Source organism: Dermacentor andersoni, chromosome 4 (assembly GCF_023375885.2).
Source record: "Dermacentor andersoni chromosome 4, qqDerAnde1_hic_scaffold, whole genome shotgun sequence".
Taxonomy (NCBI): domain Eukaryota; kingdom Metazoa; phylum Arthropoda; class Arachnida; order Ixodida; family Ixodidae; genus Dermacentor; species Dermacentor andersoni.
Window position 1 is genome coordinate 136,054,982 of NC_092817.1, and position 22,814 is coordinate 136,077,795.

The 22,814-nt window shown below is 46.3% G+C and overlaps 1 long non-coding RNA gene across 1 annotated transcript in view; it reads left to right on the forward strand.

The window, feature by feature from the left end:
- LOC140217133 (uncharacterized) overlaps positions 1-22,814 on the forward strand; it is a 192,625-nt gene that overhangs the window by 43,191 nt on the left and 126,620 nt on the right. The window lies entirely within an intron of this gene.

The following is a 22,814-nucleotide window of genomic DNA, read 5'->3' on the forward strand; positions in this document are numbered from 1 at the left end:
TGCCTTCAGGAGCACCCCTGCTCTGACAGGCGTCCTGGTTCACGGAGCTTACTTGGGTTTCCAAATGTCAGCATTCGCCTGTGCCCTCAAGAGTGGAAATGCGAAGGTTTGCCACACAACGGAGAAGTAAAGAACGGTGACGCACCCTGGTTGCTGACAGAGTAATGGGGCTTCTTCGGCTCGGCATTTGCGGTGCCGATGGCAATCGATATCCCGCAAAAAAGGTGTGCTGTCAGAGGAGCAGACCCTTTCAAGTGATCTTTCTTTTGCTGAGACAACGTTTGCCGAGTTTCTTTGAGCCCGGTGTGTTTTTCAGCAACGTTCGTCTTTTTATATCCAAGTTTTCATTACTTTTCATTTGCGAAAAAAAATGCTTGTTATTTCCAGAGTTACGGCAAGCAGAAATGAAAAGAAAAAATTCGCTCTTGATGAAAGGGTATGCCCTATTCTTCAGGAAATATAATTCGCTTCGCCAGATGAACCACGTACTGCGTCGACAGCATTATAAAAGAAGTTGAATGAGCAAGTATGCATACAACACAGAGCTTACGTCTGATTCGAGCTAACTTTTATGTGAAGCCTTATAGACAGTGTGCATTATTTACTTAAACTGTACGTGTAACAGGCTAGAAGCATAATCTTTGCTTCTGTGACTTGTGTCTTGCACAATATTGCAGTCGTTGCTCAGAACGTAGGACTCCCTCATCTTGCTTAAGAAATTGTTACATGGTCGCAAAACTGCAAGAGCTTGAGTAACAAGCGATCGGCGGCCAGAGCATTCGCCTCGGGCTCGATATCGCGGAAAGCAGCGGCCGTCCTCGGCAGTGAGGGAGCCGCGGGTCATCACATCCTCAAATGGTTTCCAGCCCACATGGGGGCCGACGTGCACCCCGACTTTCCCAACGCCAACGAGCTGGCACACGGACGCGCGCGAGGACTCACGCACCGCGGTGATCGTGGCGAGCGAAGTGACGGGGAGGGAGGGGAGCACCGAGACCCGCTGCTCACCTTCAACGAAATAACAACACATTATCAGCTGTCGAGGAGGACCTTCCCGCTCCCCCACGCTAAACTTACTCGACCACAGTCATCTATATTCAGAATGCTGCAAACAAGGTCGTTCCCCTCGAGAGGCAGAATGAGCCTTTATTCACCGGACGTAGAGCCGCAATGTCCGGATTGCGGCGAATCGTACTGCTCGCTATCGCACATGCTTTGGCAATGCTCCGCGTTAAGCGGCACCGTGTTCAGCAAAGAAGAAGACTGGATGGACGCCCTGCGAAGCGACGACCACCAGACCCAGCTCCGGGCCGTCCAGAGGGCTCACGAAAGGGCGGAGGCTCACGGGCTTCCCGTCCCAACGTGGGTGCGGCCCGCGACCCCTGCCGACCACTAAACCAAGAGTGGGTGGGAAGGGGTTCCTCAGGACCCAATAAAGTTCTTTCCTCCTCCTTGAGTAACAATTATTTTTAATTTATTATCTTTTATTAAAACATACAACAAAGAAAGAGTCACAAAAAGCTGCTGAAAATGTATATAAACCTAATTAAATGCTCGAAAGGTTCGGCGGTGGAAAAGAAGTTCGCGGTTGGTCATTTTCTACAAGCGGGGGAGTGCTTCAGCTTTAAGTACACCTTCACATTCGAACCGCGCTATGGCAACGAAATCGGCAGGCATGACATCGCAATAATTTTCTTGAAATTACCAGCAGAAACTGCATTCTGCTGCACCTGACCTACAGGGTCTTAGCATGCCCCAAAACTTCAGAAACTTCAATGGCGGTTAGGCACCACGCAGTAAACAATAGAATACGACTTCTTAGGTGATATGGCAATATATTTTTTTAACTGAGGAGGTGCATAAGGGATCGATGATAACTTAGGTAAAATTAAATACATAAGTGCTATTGGGAAAGTCATATAATAGGCAGTCCAATGCTTGAAGCCGGTAGATATAGGTAAATGACAGGGGATCAAGCGGGGATCTATTACGTGGACTTGATGATACGTGTACACTATCAATGGGCTTGCGCTGGACAAGAATTGGCGGCCGCCTTCTGCTGTAGTGATCAAGCCGCCACATTTTTAAGTGGTAATGAAGCTGCTGCGTCAGCTGCGCTCACAGACCGCGTAAGCTTATTTTTGAGTGCTGCTGGGCGCTAATGTCCGCTTTAAAAGTTCATGCGCAGGACGACGCTGAGATATTCAAACTAACATGTATTACACAGTGTGTGATAGAACAAACGATACATACGTATCATTATGGCAACAAATATGCGCACGAAGGATATAATTTTATCAAAAAGAAACCTTTCGATACCTACTTTCCTGGGGTGTGGTGAATATGGTTAGTTGATCTTTCACTGACTGGGCAACCTCTCGTATTGCCGCTTATGCTTGCAGTGTCATAAAAATGGAGCAAATCTCAGAGACAGCATGATTCGCGTTCATTCGGATCACGTGGTGAAAGTCTACGCGTCTTTTTGCCTTAATTGGTATGCAGGCAATCGCTATGGGGCACAAGCGCTCCACAATATATTCGATTAGATGACGTTTATATAACAGCTTCAAGAAAGCTTCCCTTCTTAGATTCTAACATATTGTTTGGATCTGCATAATATTAAAGCGCAGTGTTTAGGCGACCGTTCTTGCGTGGAGTGTCGGCGTTGCTGGCGTAACCCAGAGAAGGAGCACAGCGGCTGTAAGAGCGAACGCGAAATGCAGCGGTGGGTGAAAGAAACGGCGAGAGCGGAGAGAGCGCGGGGAGGAAAGGGGAGGAGGAGAGCATGTCGAAAGCGTGAGAAGAAAAGTGTGAGAAGAAGGCGCGCACTGTGGTGACGACGGCCACGAGATGTCGCCAGAATAACGTGGGCAGTCTGCGAGGTCTGTCTGCGGCAGCTTCTGTGAATCGTGTCCACGCGTTACCCACCAGCTCCTTCTCGCGATCTCTTAAGCCCCTTCAAAAAAACTAAACTAGCTACATACGTTTAGCTTAGCCCCGCTGCTGCGGCGAGGTGCATGAGAGGAGGCAGGCGAGAAGGCCTGCGTCTCACAGTTGGTAGAGCGCCGTCACACAGTATTTTTGGCGCCCTTTTGTCTGTTATTTATTTATTTTTCCCCGTCTCTGTGCTGTCCACGTCATCTGCTGTCCACGCCAGTGGCTGCGGCGAAGCATTTGCAAGAATTTTGACGTGTTTTGGGCAAGTTTCCTGTCCACCCCCAACATTGAAGCACTCTGCTTTCGTTTATTTTATGTTAGTGATTGTTTTTAGGTGGGCTGAATGTGGAAAAGTGTACGAACGAACGATTTTTTTCTTTCTTCACGGGCTACGGGATTTCGTTTTGGTTAAGCTTAGGCATGCGTAGACTTGTGGAAGGGTTGCTTTCTCCTTTCTCTTTCAGATGTTTTTCTGGTGACTGCGCTACCGACAACCAGCGCCTCTGTGCCAACAACTGTATGAAGCTGTGATGTGCTTAGGCTGTCTGCTGTCACACATAGTGCTAAAAACACAGCGCGCTTTGTTGTACTACTGGCAGTGAATAGCCTTGTCAGTTCATGCCTTTTTAGGCGCTGCAAATACATTTTGCGAGGAGAAGCTGCTCTTGACAAGTGTAAATTATTTTCAATATTGTGAGTATGCTTTATAACTGCAAAGGTATACGTCGAAATTTTGAACAGAGCTTCACCCATTGTCGTGCCTGTATGACGGGAACACGTAAGTTTGAGCGCGCTGAAACTGTGTTGCACCGGTGAACAATATGCAAGCATATTGCCGTTCTCCGCACGACTCTGCGTGATTAAAACGAGGTCTCTGCGCGTGCTAGATATGTTGTACATTGGCGCCTGTATGCTATTCGGTACAAACCTTGTCAACGACAGTCGTTTTGTTTCGTCTTCAATTTTGCCCCCGTGTATGGAAGGCAGTGTGCATGACGCCACATTTGGATGCTCAGATAAGGTTGCGTAAACGATAGATAAATAGTATCGTCTATGTATGGCATATTACATTTCAAAACCGCACTTGCAGGAGAGGCTGTATAGTTAGCCGTGCGATTCGCATGTCAGCTATGTAAGATTTGTTTCCTTTTGCGACGCGAAGTCAACCTTTCGCAGTGACACACCGTCTGTTTGTATATATTCAAGTGGATCCCATTAAATTACCTGTTGATAGTCTGCGCTCGAGTTTGTCTAGTCTCCCGATTTTGTTTTTTACGCAGGTTCGAAGAAGTCGAGCCATAGGATGCAAATATTTTCGAAGTGGGTTGATCACTTTTGAGACAGAACGGTCAACTGCTGCCTTAAACATCTGGAGGTACCAATGAAAGGTACATTTTAAAGAAGGAGGACCAATTAAAGCATTTTACCTTCGCGTTTAAGCGCGAAGGGTCAACAATTGTAAGGTGCTCACTGATGGAAACCATTTCTATGTGCAAACGCAAATGCTTTGTTTACAAATGTTTGCGCTTATGAGCCAATGGCACCAATGTGTCATAAAGGCGTACGACCTCTTTCACGGCATGCAGAGATGACGGCGTCATGACGAAACGACTAGAATATTTAATATACTCCGTGTTGATCGCGCAAATTTCTACATGACGCTTCTGCAGGCGAATATGTCGGCCCCGTTACGTTCGGTCATCGTGGTACAAAGGTGATTAAGTTATGAAGCTGCACAAGCTTTATACACGGCAGTCGATTGGGTACACACATACGCACTTTGAGCAACGCAAACGCATCCGAGCGGTTGAATCATCAGCTACACAGTGCTGCACAAATGCAAACGCATCGCCTTTCGCACCCACCGGCGAAACCTTGACTTCGTGGCCGCCCTTTCACGACGGGCAAGTGCATTTGAAAGGTCCAATAAAGGAGCTGATCAATGCCGTATAAACACCTCGCGGAGAAGCTTGATCCGTGACAGCCGCGACTGTGTTCTTGCCTACAGGTACACGGGTCATGGGCGACATAACACTCAAATAAAGCTCTAGTAGGTATATAGACATCGTGTACGTTACGTATACATCATTGGCGAGACAAAGAACTCTGATTTTTGTGCTACAACTCTACACTAAAACGAATAGGTCCACAGATCTACTTTTCAAAGGCGTCCGTCTGGAAGCAGGCAGCCAACCCGAAGTGGCAAAACAATTGCACCGTTACTCTGCCGGAAAAGCACAAGAATCGACTGCTTCTGCCATTTTCATAGCGTTCTGTCACCACTTATGGCAGAGCACACAAAAAACGAGTCTGAAATGCGACAATAATTTATGCCAATGCGCCACACAACAATTTTTAATCTCTTTCCTCCCGTAACTCTATGGGGGAAGCCGCGCGCCCCGGAGCGAACGACCAAAATGCGAGGGCGAGGTACGAGGGAAAGCGCGAGCGGCGAGAAGACAAAGCGAACGAGAGGCCGGGTGAGAGGGAATGTCGCTACTTTATGTTTTATTCAGGGGAATTACGATCTGCCGATTAGCGAGGCAGGCGCGCCACACTTGGCTCCATTTGCAAGAGGCAGTTCGTCCACAACAGCCAATATATCGCGAAATAAAAACGCATATAGAGCTCATAGTGAAATATTTAGCGCGCACAATCGACAAGGACACAGTGAAGGGGGACACAAGAGCGCTTGCTCAGAACTGTTTATTTTCGAAAAGATACAGAACATAAATACCCCAGCTATCAGCTCTGAGCATGTGCAACAAGAGTCCTGAGTATAAACAGAAACAGATGAAAAACAGATTAAAAAGGCTGAACCAGTAAATAAAAATGCAAATTCATTTTCAGTGATTGCAACAGATGGTTGGCTTATTTCGGCCAGGGTAGGAATTGAGCCCGCGCCTCACGTGTGCGAGACACTGCTAGCACGCTACCCCGGTCACGTGCTGGTGGGCGAGTTGGTTATGCATGATTACAAAGAAGGCGCCAAATAAAACAACAGACGAACGAAGGAGACACGAGACACGTAGGCGCCTACGTGTCTCGTGTCTCATGTCTCCTCGGCTCGGTGGTTCTGCCCATTGCCTGAAATGGCCAATAGGGTGAAAACATGACAAAAGATGCTCGGCTTGACGTCAGATTTCTGAGGACGGTGCTTGTGCGCAGAGTAAAAAATAGCGTTGAGAAGAAAAGTTCGTAACTTTCGGTCTCGGTGGGAATGTAACTCGAGCCTCCGTGGTGCGAAACGAGCACGCTTCCGCGATGCCACGGTGGCTCCAATGCTTTTTTTTTTTGCTTTTCTTTGTTTTGCATTCTATACACAGCATTGTGCTTTTCAATATTATGCATACTTTTGGCAGCGTACCGTAGGTGCGCGGAATAAAAACAAAAGTATATATCCATTTACTGGAGTGATTAGCATAATTTGTCTACTTCATGCATTCTGAATCTATCTATCTATCTATCTATCTATCTATCTATCTATCTATCTATCTATCTATCTATCTATCTATCTATCTATCTATCTATCTATCTATCTATCTATCTATCTATCTATCTATCTATCTATCTATCTACCCAGTCACCCATATTCTCCACTAGCTTGGGCCAGTAGCTAGTAGATGATTGTTCTTGAGCTGAATGCATATTGCGTGCCATAGAGAAAAATGAATCCAACTGAACGTTTTCAGCAAATAATTCTGGTTGAGCTTGCGGGGCTGAGCATTGCAAACAGCTAAATACAAGCCCAGCTGCCACGCCCCAAACATTAACCTAGTACACACGTAGCCGAGTCATCACTTACTTGTAATTATAATGCATGAGCATTATATACATATATATATATATATATATATATATATGGCCGCCATGGCCGTCTCACAAGTGGTGGAGTGTGCGGTCCGGTTCCTTTGTCCTCTCGCTCCCGGTCTCTCTCCAGATTCACCTACGCTAGATCCCTGGAGCTCCGCTCGGGTTGCCGCCTCTACCAACTGCACTCAAGCATGTCGCAAGACCAGCAGACCAATACCACTACATCCACCTTGCCTTCTCCTGCGCGAACACCTTCTTGGACAGTCACCACCCCTCAGAAGGGCCCACCGGTGTTTGCTGAGCTTCCAGGTGACGACGTTGAAGACTGGTTGGAGCTGTACGAGCGCGTGAGTGACTTTAACCACTGGAAAGAATCAGCAAAACTTGCTCACGTCGCCCTTTACCTAACCGGCGTTGCGAAAGCATGAATTTACAATCATGGGCTCGATTTCGTCAACTGGAGCACCTTTACGCACCACTTACGCCAGATTTTCGCGAACTCGTCTTTCCGCTCCGATACCGCCAAGAAGAAGCATGCTGAGCGTGTTCAGCCCTCGGGCGAGTCGTACACTTCGTACATAGAAGACGTCCTCGCCCTCTGCCACCGCGTGAACACCTCGATGGCAGAGAGTGACCATGTACGGCACCTGCTCAAGGGTATTGGGACTGTGGCAATAAATGCTCTTGTAGTGCTGAATCCCACCAGCGTCGCAGACATAATCAGTACGTGTCAGCGTCTTGATGAGCTTCACATGCTCCGCCTACACCCTGACACATCTGATTTCAAGGCGTACAACGACAGTGAGCTACGTGCCTTGATTCGCTCCATCGTCCGTGAGGAACTGCACGCCCAAGGTTCGTCAAACCTTCCTGAGGTCCATCTGATGCCTCCTGGTGGCGGCCTACGCCATATTGTGAGGGAAGAGATAGCTGCCGTGACCTGCCCGCAAGTCCCGATCCCGCACCCTATCCCTACACGAACATATGCTCCGGTTGCCTCTATAGTGCCACGCTCCCAGCAGACACCACAACAGGCACCTGCACCGCACGTGTCCCTGAATAGCATCACTACAAGACCACCACCTGTTTCATCTTACAACGCATGGAGCCCAGCTCGACCGGTTTGCTACTACTGTAGCATCCGCGGCCACATTTCAAGGTTTTGCCGACGCCGTCAGCAAGGTGAAAAACGTGGCTATGACGGGTTTGAAAGGGATGAGCTATCTTGCCCGGTACCAAAACGTCGGCGTCCTGACTACGATTACTATCCACGACATTCCCCATCTCCACAGGACTTCAACATTGCCGGTTCTTTGCTTTTCCCGCGTCGTCGCTCTCCGTCACCGATGCGGCGCTCCTCTTCTCCTCTTCGACCGGCTACTTTGTCCTCCGATCAGCACGCGGAAAACTAAATGGTGCAGCTTCAGGAGGGAAAGCTGCATCCTTTGGACAACGTGAAACTCCTCCGGAGCGCCTGTCAAATGTACTTTTGGGGTTGGTTGAAGATGTCTGAATCGATGCCTTGGTTGACAAAGGTGCATCGATTTCCATTATTAGTACTGACTTGTGTTCTCGATTGAGAAAAGTGAAGACACCGTATAATGGTCCTCCCCTTCGTTGTGCTAATGCAGTTCTTGTTCAGCCCTCCGGTATTTGCACTGCGCGTGTTTTCATTGATGGCATCCTTCACCACATTCAGTTCGTCGTGCTGTCTTCGTGTACCTACGCGATGATTTTGGAATGCGTCTTCTTGTCCTCCGCCTCAGCTTTCATCTCTTGCCGTCAGCGAACTATTCATCTGGCGGACATTGAACCTTCATGCGCTATCGATGCTCATAGCCTACGTTTCGTCACGTCTACCGACTGTTTCATTCCCACGGGCAATGAACATATTCTCACACTGACTTCCGACACTAATCTTAATGGTGATGTGTTCCTTGCGCCGAGCGGTCACTGCATATCCGGTAGGCTTGGCGTTACTCCTAGCCTGGTGCGGTTTCAGGACTGTAGAGCGTTCGTCGGTATTCGTAACCCTACTTCTTCGTCAGTTGTGCTCTCCCAGGGTACTACTGTGACTTGCGTTACTGACACCGAACCTCTTTCGCTGGTACCACTTCACACCGAATCAGCATCTTTGTCTACCACAACTGATTATCATACTCCTGCCGCTGCTTTAACGGCCACGATAAACGCTGATCTGACCGCTGCGCAGAAGGAAGACCTTTTTGCACTCCTGCAAAAACACAGCGCCTTATTTGACGTTCACTCCAAGCTTCTGGGGAGCACTTCCGTCGCAGTCCATCGCATCGAAACCGAAGACAGTTCGATTGTACGCCACCGCCCGTATCGCGTGTCTTCCGCAGAACGGAAAATCATTGCGGATAACGTTGATAACATGCTCAAACTAGACATCATTCGGCCACCGTCCAGTTCTTGGTCGTCTCCTCTTGTCTTTGGTCGCAAGAAAGACGGCTTTGTACGCTTTTGCGTCAATTATCGAGCCCTTATTAAGATCACGCGCAAAGGCGTATAGCCGATGCCAAGAATCGATGATGCCATTGAGTCCCTCCAGGGTGCAGAATATTTCTCTAGTCTAGACCTCCGATCCGGGTACTGGCAAATCCCCATGCACGAAGCGGACAAGGACAAGATAGCCTTTCCAACACCAGACGGACTTTACGAGTTCAACGTCATGCCCTTCGATTTATGCAATGCTCCTGCAACATTTGAACGCATGATCGACAGTTTTACGTGGCCTTAGGTGGAAGGCCTGTCTGTGCTATTTAGATGACATTGTTATTTTTTCTACAACTTTTCCTCAGCACCTTGAGCGTTTGGACGAAGTTTTTACATGCATTTCCAATGCTGGACTCCAACTCAACACAAAGAAATGCCATTTTGCCAGAAAGAACATCAATGCGTTGGGCCACCTCATCAGCAAAGATGGCGTTCGACCAGATCCCGACAAGGTTGCTGCCGTGCTTCGCTTCCCTCGCCCTGAAAATCACAAACAATTAAGTTTCTTGGGCCCGGCATCCTACTTCCGCCACTTCACCAGTCATTTTGCTGGCGTGGCGTCGCCGCTGCACAAGTTGCTCACGTCGGGCACTGCTTTCCCTTGGACAGACGACTGCGAACTTTCTTTTCAAGCCTTCAAGCAAGCATTAACCACCGAGCCTGTCCTTTGTCACTTCGATGATAACGCCCCAACTTGTTTGCACACCGATGCTAGTGGCCACGGAATCGGTGCTGTCCTTCTACAGCGTGATACCACATCACGAGCGAGAGTTGTTGCCTATGCCAGCCTCGCATTAACGGCTGCCGAAAAGAACTACTCGGTCACAGAGCAGGAAAATTTCGAACATACCTTTACGGACGCCAGTTCACGGTCATAACCGACCACCACGCCTTATGCTGGTTGTCGTCAATCAAAAATGTATGTGGACGCCTTGGTCGCTGGGTGGTCCGATTACAAGAATACCATTTTGACGTTGTCTACAAGTCTGGGAAAAAGCATCAAGATGCCGACGCTCTCTGTCGCTGCCCCCTGCCACTATTAGCTTCGAGTAAATCTCTCGTTTGCTCGCCGCTTGACGATGAGACGAAGTCTCCACTCTCGTTATCACCTCTAGCGGTTGCTGGTACGTTATCTTTCAATCGCGTCCCTCAGCTCTCCTCGTGTCAATGTTGTGATCCCTACTGCAACGGCATTATCCAACGCCTGTGCGGAAATACTTCTGCTCCAACTGCCAGATTGCGTCGGCAACTGCGACTATTTCAGCTCGACGACGATTTTCTGCACCACTACATTTACAACTCCTGCGGACACCGCTGGGTGGATGTTCTTCCACGTTGGCTGCGTCCACAAGTCCTTGAAGCCTTTCACGACGACCCTTCTGTTGGCTATTTGGCCTTCCACAAGACGCCAGTTCACGGTCATTCACGGTCGCCAGTTCACCGCGTTAGGAGCCATTTCTTTTGGCCAGGCTTGTCTACCTTTGTGGCCAACTACGTCGCTTCTTGCGTCCAAGGTCGACGGAGGAAATTGCCGTCTTCGCCTCCTGCTGGGCTTTTACAGCCTATCCCATGCCCCGAGACACCTTTTGCCATCGTTGGGATAGACCTAGTCAACCCTCTGCCCATAACGCCGGCAGGTCATCGATGGATCGTGACAGCTGTTGACGAGCTCACAAGTTACGCAGAGACCGCTCCTCTACGCTCTAGTTCGGCATCAGACGTTGCCACGTTCTTTCTGGATGCCATTGTGCTGCGTCATGGTGCACCTCGTGTACTGTTAAGTGACCGCGGCAAGACTTTCCTGTCAACAATGATCAAAGAAGTACTCGGAGCTTGTGGCACAGTTCACAAGACGACATCTGCATATCACCCTCAAACAAATGGCTTAACCGAGTGATTTCATCGCACACTAATAGATATGATATCCATGTATATCGGGCCAAACCACGACAACTGGGACAAACTTTTACCTTTTGTGCCGTTTGCTCACAACACCACCATCCAACGAACTACGGGGTACTCACCTTTCTACCTAGTTTACGGCCATTCACCAACATTCACTATCGACGCCGCTTTCTTCAACGCCCCAACTAACACCACGGCCAGTATACCCGAACAGTTCGTCTCGAGACTTGAGGAATGCCGTCAACGTGCTCGCTTCAACACCGAAGTCAGTCAGCTAGATCGCAAGCAACGTTACGACATCTCTCGTCGCGACGTCTCCTTTCGTCCTGGAGACGAAGTGCTCCTTTGGACGCCCATTCGTACACCCGGTTTGTGTGAGAAGTTTGAATCCCGCTTCCTTGGACCCTACATTATTAATGAACAAACATCCCCCGTCAACTATCGCGTTACTCCCGTAGACGTTTCTTCGGACCATCGTTATCGTGGTTTGGAGATCGTTCACGTTTCGCGCCTCAAACGATTCGTTCGGCGTTATCCTCCTGGCTAAGTCGCGGACTGGCTGGCCGCGTGCGCGCGCGGGGAAAGTAGTGTGAGCATTATTCATACGCTTCATATTGTCACCTGTACATACTCATCATCACCGTTGTGGCGCCTGGTGGTGGGGCTCTCACTGGAGGGACTAAAGTAGAGGTGGGCTGCATAAACCTCGTCTCACAATATATATATATATATATATATATATATATATATATATATATCCATGGATGTTCCTTTTTTACCATTCCGTGGATCCAACTGTTTCTCTCTCTTTCTGATGACTCCTGGTTGGTTATATACAGTGGAAACTACCCTGTACTTGTTTGTCCTCTTCCTCCATTCTGTGTCCACGCTTTTCAAGTACAGATACTTGTGCACTTTAGCTGCCCATTTATTTCCATCCATGTCCCTGAGTCTTTCTTGAAAACAAATTTTCCTCTGTGCTCCTGTGACTTCAAACAAGGCCCAAGCCATGTCGCCGTGCATTGCCTCATTGGGGGTTTTACCGTGGGCTCACAAAGTCAACCTCCTAGGACAGCCGTCGCTGTTGTTGTATTGTCGTCGTTCCATATTCATCCAGCGACTCTCGTCATGTAGACGTAGTGCCGCACCTATCGCCAACACCATGTTGTTGATTCTATCGTAAGCATGCTGTCGTTTTGTGACTACACCACCGTAGTCGGGTTATCATCCCCACTGCTCGGTCGTGATAGACACTTCCTCATGCATTCATTCCACACCGTAGTCGCCGTGCCGTCGAGGTAATTCCATCTTCGTCATTCCATCTTCCTCATGTGAGTGTCGGCACAGCGTTGTCGTGACGCCATCGTCGTGATACATTCGCCGTCACGCCATGCTTGCCATGCACTCGTCGTCCTCTTATGGTCTTCATGCACTCGTCATCCTTTATCTTTGTCTTTATCACTTTGTGGTCATGCCATGATTGTCCTATCGTCGCTATCAAGCCATCATGGTGATGGCTGATCCTGGCAGACGAGTGTCGTAGCCAAGCGGGCCGATGGCGGAGACAGTGAATTTCTATATAGTAGAAAAAATAGCAACGTCAGTTGCCACTGTAAATTGTAAACAAAGTTGTCTTCAGCAACCTGCTGAGTCGCTACATTGCTCGAATGAGAATCGCGATATCGTCGACGATCATCGTGAAATCGGTTCTGGCGGAATTTTTTCCTTAATCGAAACTTTGCTTGTGATCCCTCCCGAAGTTACCTAACCGTTGCTGCTGGCCGTGTGTTTGATGTTTTCTTGTTAGCGAATAGATCACGCCTAAACAAAATTTTAATTACGTACCGAATGACGGGATCGAGCCACAGCCTATCAGCACAGCAGCTCGATGCTCTATCCATTAGGCTCCAATCACATGTACGCTTCTCTTGTACCAACGACGACAAGCTTTTCGAGATGAACACCGCCTGCTCATGGTGATGATTTCCATACTTTGGTCCACACCCACGACGGGGGAATGGCCAAAAGTGGGCTGTTCATACCGTAGCAACGCCAACTATAGCTGAGATGATCACCGCGTATTCATGATTACGATTATTTGCATACTGTGGCACATTTGGCGGGGGATTTCCCGGGAGCGCGAGAGCAGATGCGCGCATTAGCTTCCAAGTTTTATTAGGCGCTTCAGGACAGCTTCGCTTCATATTCAATCCAATATGCGTATTGGATAGGTATATACTTTATTCATTATAAATATGATTGTGAACCCACCTGTATGTTTACGATACACCACGAAATCTTGCAATGATGGGACCTGAAACTTAGGCCATGCCATGTAGATCATATTTGGCGCACATGTAAAAAAATGGCCCCATAATTAGAGCGATTAATACGGCGAGCTTACTAGTGATATGATGATAGGTCACACAGCGGCCCTCTATGTCTGGCAGGCTCATTGCATCGTACACAAATTAAAAGTGTGCACCCGTCTCCTACTACTATATGGGGATAAGTTTGTGAGCAGTACGACATGGTACTAGTTATGTATAAAAGGGTCAGAATATCATCAAAATCATGGAGAGTAAATTGATTTACGCAAGCAGTCACAGTCGCAGCAACCAAAAGGGTAGTTTAAGCGAGTGGCTGCTCCTATACCGATAATTGGTCATTTGGCATCCGCCATGCCCGAAATTTCAATGGGCCATCCCTTGGTTGATTTCTGTGTAGCTTAGCTGGTAATTACGTCACAATTGCAGGAGGTCGGATAGAGAGCATATACAAACAATGCTTAGAGGCCAACGCCAGCTACCTGACACAACGTGATGTCCAAGAAAATGTCTCGGGCATGGGTTTGTCGACACGCAAACACATGCACACACACATAGGCACACACATTCACCCACGCACGCGCACGTACACACACAAACATGCGCATACACACACACATAAGAATGGGCAATATTTAGTTGACATTAGGAGAAAACAATGGAGCTATGCAGGCCATGTAATCCATAGGGTGCGAGTTACAGGAGGGATGCCAAGGGAAGCGGAGTGGAGGACGGCAGTAATTTATATAGCGTAAGGAAATTTGGAAATTCATAGGTACAAGTGGGAATTAGCTAGCTCAAATCAAGGGTAATTTGAAATTACACTATTGGAGGTCAGTGGACAGAAAATATTTTAGGTTTTGGCATGAATTGTATTGTATCTCAAAGACGTCCCCTAATGGACATTCAATTCCCAGCAATGTCTGTCATAGGTCACAATACGTTTTCTTTTTCTTTTCTTCCATTCAGCCAAGTCATTCATGACCATTGTGAACGTCGGTGTTGCTAAATAATGCGGAATTAAGCCAATTTAATAATTTCTTTAGAGTGCAGCTTTTAGGCACACATTCATGCCGCGAGCGTCGCCAGCTGCGCCGTAACCGGGTGAACGAGCACAGCGAAAGATGAAAGTACGTGTAGTCGTTGTCATGTTGTTCGTCCGTATTTTATCGCATTCGACCCGCCATCGTACACGCTACTAACTGCCACGGCAATTGTTATTGTAGTCATGTGCGTTTCGCTGTCGTGTTGTCGTCATCGTCACTTGGGAGTCGTGTTCATTATTCTCTTCCAATCAACACCTAATCTTTGTCGTGCTGTTGTAACCGGCATGTTATATGCTGCTTCGTCGTCCCCATTATTTGTTGCTGTCATCGTTATCACGGTTGTCATTCCGCCTTCGCCCCGCACGCCATGCATGTCTACATTATGCAATGATGCCGTCGTTATCATACCGCACATGCATAATTGCCAGTTGAGTCTCTTACAAAGGCCCATTGCTCCAAATGGTAACAGTCGTGAGTGAAGAATTAAGATACAAAATTAGTACGCAGGCTGGTAGGGGAGAAACGGTCCACAATGTGGATCAATGAGGAGAATAATGCTTTGCATTAGAATCTTCGAATGCGCTAATGCGTCGTCGGGTATCACATTGTTGTCTCCTATGAGATAAAGAATGTTCTGCGCTTTATGATGCTTCGGCGTGCGGTGTGAAGCTTGGCGGGTTAGCACTGAGTTTCGCAAAACTGTCTTTGTGTCCCTTGAACTTTTGTGCCACGTAAATTTTTAATATTCATTCATATAGTCTGTCCTGCCCATCATTCTGCCTGGAATAAAGTACCTCACAGGACAGTTCACGCCAATTCGTTATCGCGTAAGCATATGTACTGAACTTCTATAGCTGCTTCACGCTCACTGACTCATAGAGCGTGCGTTTTCAGCTCGTTCACTAGAAACTAACCATATGCTTTGTATATATATATATAACAGCGTAGTCCTCTAACACATACACGCACACACACACACACACACACACACACATATATATATATATATGTATATATATGTGTGTGTGTGTGTGTGTGTTTTAGAGTATGCCGCTGTTATTTGGAGTAGTTTATCGAAATTGGACATACAAATGCAATTGAGATTTTATTTCGACATATACGTCACCTCTGCGATGAAGATATTTCCACTTCTAGTCTTTTATCCACCCTATATTTCAAGCTGGCCTTGTACATATTGTATCAAATTTCTTTATGCAGCAGTTAGAACACAACAGTGAGCTTTTATATTTAGTCAAACTTTTGAAACCTGTTCAAATTGAGATTATGACGCTCTGGACGTTGATTCAGCCTCGAGCTCACCAACCTAGATATTTATTTATTTATTTCAAAATACTGCAGGCAGCAATGCTGCCCTAGCAGGAGAGGGTTACATCAAGTGCAATGACAAAGATTTCACAAAGGAATCTACATTTGCACAATCAACAACAGACGCTGGCAGACAATTCCACTCTTCAATTGTGAGCGGAAAAAAGGACTTCTGAAACATTTTCGTCCTCGCAAAGTACGGGCGGATAACATTCGAGTGATTAATTCTAGAAGACCTGTGTTGTGAGCGGGAAAGATAAGTTTCGCGCGGGAGACCGATTTTGTTCTGATATATCAAATAAAGCATTTTTAGTCTCGCAATCTTTCGGCGTATACAGAGGGGTTCCAGATTCAGTCGCTGCAACATGTCAGTAACAGATGATGTAGACCGATAGTCAGACATAATAAATCGGGCAGCCAGGCGCTGAATTCGTTCTACTTGTGCGATATCTTTAACGTAGTATGGGTCCCATACTGCGGAAGCGTACTCAAGGACTGGTCGAACCAAAGTGCGGTATGCCTCGAGTTTAACACTTGACGGCGAGTCTTTTAGTTTCCTGCGCAAAAAGCAAAGTTTATTGAACGCTGTTGTACAAACGGTCTTCAAATGCTTGCCCCATTTTAAGTTGCTTGTGATAGTTAGTCCTAAATATTTGGCAGACGTTACCGATTGAATAGCTTTATTAGCAATGTGGTACGTATGAGACAGTGGCTTTTTCTTTGTGGTTATTGTCATGGCAACTGTTTTATCAAAATTTATTTGCATACCGTTTCGTTCGCACCAGTCCGCGAGTGTACAGAGGCTATTGTTCAGTAGTGTTTGGCAAGAGGAGCTATTGACGACACTATACATCACGCAGTCATCAGCGAACAATTTTATTGTAACTGAGTTATCGATGTTAGAAGCAATGCCGTTTATATAAATTAAAAACAACAGAGGACCAAGCACTGAACCTTGTGGAACTCCAGACAATACCGGCAGATCAGCAGACCTAACACCCGCACACTCCACAAACTGTGAGCGATTTCTCAGATAAGCCTGCAACCATAATATCAATCTCTCAGGAAGCCCGGCATCTCTTAATCTGTCAATGAGTAAAGTGTGTGGCACACGATCAAAAGCTTTTGACATGTCAAGAAAAACCGCATCTATCTGCCTACAATTATCTAGAGCTGAAGCAAAGTCATGTATAACCGAAATTAATTGTGTAGTTGTTGAGACAGTCCTCCGGATACCATGCTGATACGCAACGAAGAATTTTTTCGATTCAAGGTACTGTGATATATGGTGAGCTATTACATGCTCCAGCAATTTACAGCATGTGCTTATTAGAGAAATTGGTCTGTAGTTAGTAGCTTCTAGCCTGTTTCCCGATTTAAATATGGGAACTACTCTTGCCGTGAGCCAATCTGCGGGTAAGGAGCATTGATTGAGTGATGCGTTAAACAGAACATAAAGGTAATGGGACACAATCTCTGAGTACCGTACAAGGAAGGCATTCGGTATGCCGTCAGCACCACTTGACTTTTTCGTTTTTATATTTAAAAGAAGAGAAAGTAGTCCTTCGCGACCAAGAACTAGGTCAGGCATTGAGTTTGCAACGGGCGGTGGGTCAGAGTATTGCGTTCGTAAATATTGAACATTTGGTCTTGTAAACGCTTGATGAAAAGTAGTGTTAAATTCATTTACAACAAGAGTAAGGTTTGTACACATGTTACCATTAATCTTTAGATAATTCACGCGCGGTTGGAAACCTGACAAGTAGCGCCAGAATTTCTCAGGAGATTCCTTCAAGAAAGCTGTAAGAGTTTGGCCATAAAATTTACTACGCGCAAGCTTCAATTTAGTAACCAGCTGTTCTTGAAGGGCGGTTAATGCTGACGTAGTTTTACCCTTCCTTTTTCGCTTAATACGCCGCTTTAGATGGATTATGTCCCGACTAATCCATGGGTTCCGACGCTTTGTAATCTTTCTACGCAAAGGAACAAACCTGTCAATGCATGATGACACTAATTTCTTGAACTCGTTCCAAAGATGAGAAACATCGCCACCATGCTCAAAATCAAAAAGTGAGAAATACATTGCATCTAGGACAGATTCATCATCTGCAGCAGAAAAGTCGTGAAAAGTTGCTACCGAGGGAGGTTCTTTTGTGCTATTGATTTTTAGGGTAACTTGAACAATCTTGTGGTCCGAGATGCCATCAGAAGTAGTAACTGAGTAATCTTCAGGAAAATTTTTCAGAAAAACAAGGTCGAGAACCGATTGCACAGTTGCAGTGGTGCGAGTCGGAATAGTGACTATTTGTTTCATGTCATGAAAAAATGAAGAATCGAGAAGTAGGCGTGCGTTGTCTGCATCATCGGGCCCCGAGCTAGCGAGTACATTCCAGTCTATGCCTGGCAAGTTGAAATCGCCAGTGAGCACCAGCTTGCGATTTGGTTTGAGCATGCGCTCTAGGTAAGCGGCCAGTGCTTCCAGGTATGACACATTGCTTTTTGGTGGCCGGTAAACCACGCCAAACAAGGTAGAAATATTTTTGTAATTGATTTTACACCAGACACTTTCATGGTTTCGAATGCCCTCAAGCTCGACACATTGTAAGTCATTTTTTGTTATTATAGCCACGCCCCCTCCTCGTCCTTCGCGATCGCGTCTTATTATTTTGTGGGAAGGCGGAATAATTTCGTAATCATTAATATTAGGTGTAAGCCACGTTTCAGTTACGGCAAGTATATGTGGGTTGTGAAGAAAAAGAAGGTCTTCAAGCTGATTAGACTTATTGACAAGACTTCTTGCATTAAGCAAGATCATTCGCAGTTCTTTCGTTTCGGGTCAGTTAGATGTCCTTGTAGATAGAGATTTATGAAGCGCGACAACCTGCGAGCTTACTTCGTCCCATTCGTATATCTTGTCGTCTACACGTAGCCGGTCATAGTCCAGTGAAATTTTTCGCGCCTCATTTTTAAATTGCTTACCATACCGCCAAAGATGAGAACGCTTAGTCAGCGTAGCCTTACAGTAATCGTGACAGATCGATATACCTGTTTTCTTGAGCTTAAAGCAATTCTTCAATACAGACACTTTTTCATTGTAGTCAAAGAAATTAAGCAACACAGGTCTAGGTTTATCGCTGATTCTACCTATTCTGTGTATCCGTTCGACTGTGTTGGTGGTGACACCTAGTTTTTCACAAAATATGTCATCAAGAACCCGCTTTCTTAAGTCACCAGCGCTCTCGTTTGTTGGTTCTTCAAGGCCAAAAATTATAAGGTTCCTTCGTCGACTTCGGTCTTCCAAGTCATTTAACTTCTTCTGTTGATTATGTATAGTTTCTTTCAAAGAGTTGACCTCTGACCGTAACTGAACCAGTTGTTCTGTGTGTTTTGCAATAACAGTTAGTACGTCGTTTAGTTTATCGAACCTATCATTCATAGTTTTTTCAAGAGATGTTTGTGAAACAGAAACGCTGGTTATCGAGGCCTGCAAGGTTTCTTGCATGTTTTTTAACATTAGCTCAATACCAGAAGGTCCGGGATTCACTTCTACATCCCCAGCCAACAGTAGCAAAAGTACATTCCACGCTTCATCAATCAGTGACAAACATACAGCCGGGCACGGCAGGACAATAATGAACCTATTATCGCTAGGAAGACATATAGATGAGCGTTGCACACCAACCTGTACAAAAAGGAGCAACGGATTCATCGTTGTGCTCGCGAAGGTCCCGCCGTGCCCTCTGATGTGGTACCCGTCGGCGTGGCTTATATATCCCAGTGGCGGCGCTGATGTCATGTCTGGCCGGTCTGGCCTCGTCATGAAAGCCCGTCTTCCGTAGGTGAGCACGTGGTCTTGAGCGTCGATGATCGTTGTCGTGTTATCCGATGAATTGCGAACTGGTATGGACGCAGTCCACAGCGTGACCTGTACAAAAAGGAGCAACGGATTCATCGTTGTGCTCGCGAAGGTCCCGCCGTGCCCTCTGATGTGGTACCCGTCGGCGTGGCTTATATATCCCAGTGGCGGCGCTGATGTCATGTCTGGCCGGTCTGGCCTCGTCATGAAAGCCCGTCTTCCGTAGGTGAGCACGTGGTCTTGAGCGTCGATGATCGTTGTCGTGTTATCCGATGAATTGCGAACTGGTATGGACGCAGTCCACAGCGTGACCTGTACAAAAAGGAGCAACGGATTCATCGTTGTGCTCGCGAAGGTCCCGCCGTGCCCTCTGATGTGGTACCCGTCGGCGTGGCTTATATATCCCAGTGGCGGCGCTGATGTCATGTCTGGCCGGTCTGGCCTCGTCATGAAAGCCTGTCTTCCGTAGGTGAGCACGTGGTCTTGAGCGTCGATGATCGTTGTCGTGTTATCCGATGAATTGCGAACTGGTATGGACGCAGTCCACAGCGTGACCTGTACAAAAAGGAGCAACGGATTCATCGTTGTGCTCGCGAAGGTCCCGCCGTGCCCTCTGATATAGCGTCTGCACTGACGTAATTGAGCTTTGCGACACATTGCTCTGTTTTGTTGCAGATCTTCGTGGCTAAAAAAGAAGCCGTACCCCTGACCAATAAGCTAAATGCATGTTTTCTAAACCCGGTTTTGACCCCATCCCTGCGAGAACCTCGTTTTAATTCTTGCAGCACCATCTGATGCAGTACGCTTAAACAGAAAATAGGCGCGCTTCTGGAAGTCTATTCGCCACGCTTCAAACTTGATGGATGATACATTGGCCAGAAGATCTCTGCTTGGCACGTTGAAGCGATTTCCTCTACATCAAGCGCTTCCGTCTACCGATAATGCAACAATATAGCGCGTCATGTACTTATTATTGCTAATATAGCCTGAAAGAGGAACACGCATTAAGCAAAATAACAAATATTTTAGTTTCATTATTCTCCACCCCGCGAAATATTTAGTCCGAACAATCACGGCTTGGTGTCGGCATCCGAGCTACTTATGGAAAGCAAACTAAACGAAAATTGAAGCTTGGATCATAGCAGAATACGCACAAATGTCTGGAACTATATTTTATAGCAATTTGTTTCATCTTTCATCTTTTCCATTCGCAGAATACCCTACCCCTGATGTCGCCTGGATAGAATGCTTGATGGGACAGAATATACAAATCAATAGAATTGTAAAACTAAAGTCCTACAATACCCAGATCTTACAATGCGAACCCGAAGCTGAAGTTTAAGTTCTCGTAACTTGCGTCCCCTACAGCTTATACAGATGTTCAGTGCGATACAGCGAGCCCGCACGGGTCAAAACACCTGCTCCGGCCGATTCGCGGAAGGCATTACCAAGACGACATGCCTGTTCGTCTGTCGGCAGCATTCGATTTTGGGCCCTCTACCGTCCCTCCTCTCGGAAGGGAGAAAAAGAAAAATGGTTAGAGACGAACAAGGGCAGATAGCTATGCCAGGGTAGCTGCTTCGTCTTGACCGGAAGAAATCGATGGCAGACGCTTCGCCAACGCGTTTCTCTTGTGCGAGCTGCGCAGTCAGTCGCAGTCGCTCTGAGTTGTCGTCAAGTTCTTGCTTTGCTTTACCGGAGGCCGGTTTAGGCCTCAGAAGGTCGTCAATTTGACCACCGTGGCCATATTCAAAGTGAATCCTCAGACACAACCCCTGTGGCCATGCTAAGCTTGAGAGACGCTCTGCACCGTAATGCTTCCGTTCGCCTGAGCCTCTTGCCCAGATTATTGTTCTAACGGAGCTGCAATTAAGAAGGCGACTCTAACCTGGCTTGTCAACTCTGTCCTCCACTAAACCCGATCGCTGACATGCCGATGCCATTGTCATTGTACGTATTACTCCCTATGCTCAAAACAGTTCACTTAAAGTGCGAACAGCTCTTAGTATTTTGCAAAAGCTTGGTATGACTCTCAATCTCATGAGCCGTTCATTGGACATATGTGCAGGGCATTTCACAATTGTACTGATCTACTTAGAGCTTGCATCGCCTGCGTCTGCAAAATCTTCAAATGTTAGGACTATTCAGATTGACCAGCCAGCATGTGAGCGTTAATATTTAGAGTATGACAAAAAAAAAGACACCAGTTTCTACCGGCACGCATAAGTAGAGGTTAACATATTCGCTATGCTTAGGGCGCCAAACCCTTACAAAAATGACTTTAGACTGTCTATAGAAAGTCTATACATTTTTTATAGACGACCTTGCCTTTCTATAGATTTGGACTTTTGTTGACACAAAGTCTATAGACGAAAGTCGATAACGTTTCTATTTCTTTTTGTCTATTCGCAGTCTATAGACAGTCTATAGAAAAGAGTCGATATGGTGTTCGCTTCTTTTTTGTCTACTTTCCCGCAACAGACATCTATAGACGGCAGTAGATACAGTCTCTATTTATTTTTGTCTATTGTTTGTCGGTAGACTTTTTATAGACGAAAGTCGATAAGATTTCTACTTCTTTTTGTCAATTTGCAGTCTACAGACGGTCTATAGAAAAAAGTTGATAAGGTGTTTGTTTCTTTTTTGTCTACTTCCCTCGATAGACTACCTATAGACAAAAGTCGATGCTGCCTCTATTTATTTTTCTCTATTATTTGTCTATAGAATTTTTATAGACAAAAGTCGATAAGCTTTCTATTTCTTTTTGTCTATTCGCAGGCTATAGACAGTCTATAGAAAAAAGTTGATACGGTGTTTGTTTCTTTTTTGTCTACTTCCTCTCTATACACTACATATAGACGAAAGTCTCTACAGCCTCTATTTATTTTTCTCTATTATTTGTCTGTAGACCTTCTATAGACTAAAGTTGATAAGAATTCTATTTCTTTTTGTTTATTCGCAGTCTATAGACGGTCTATAGAAAAAAGTCGATAAAGTGTTTGTTTATTTTTTCTCTACTTCCGCCCGATAGACTACCGATAGACGAAAGTCGATAGAATCTACTTATTTTTGTCTAATATTTGTCTT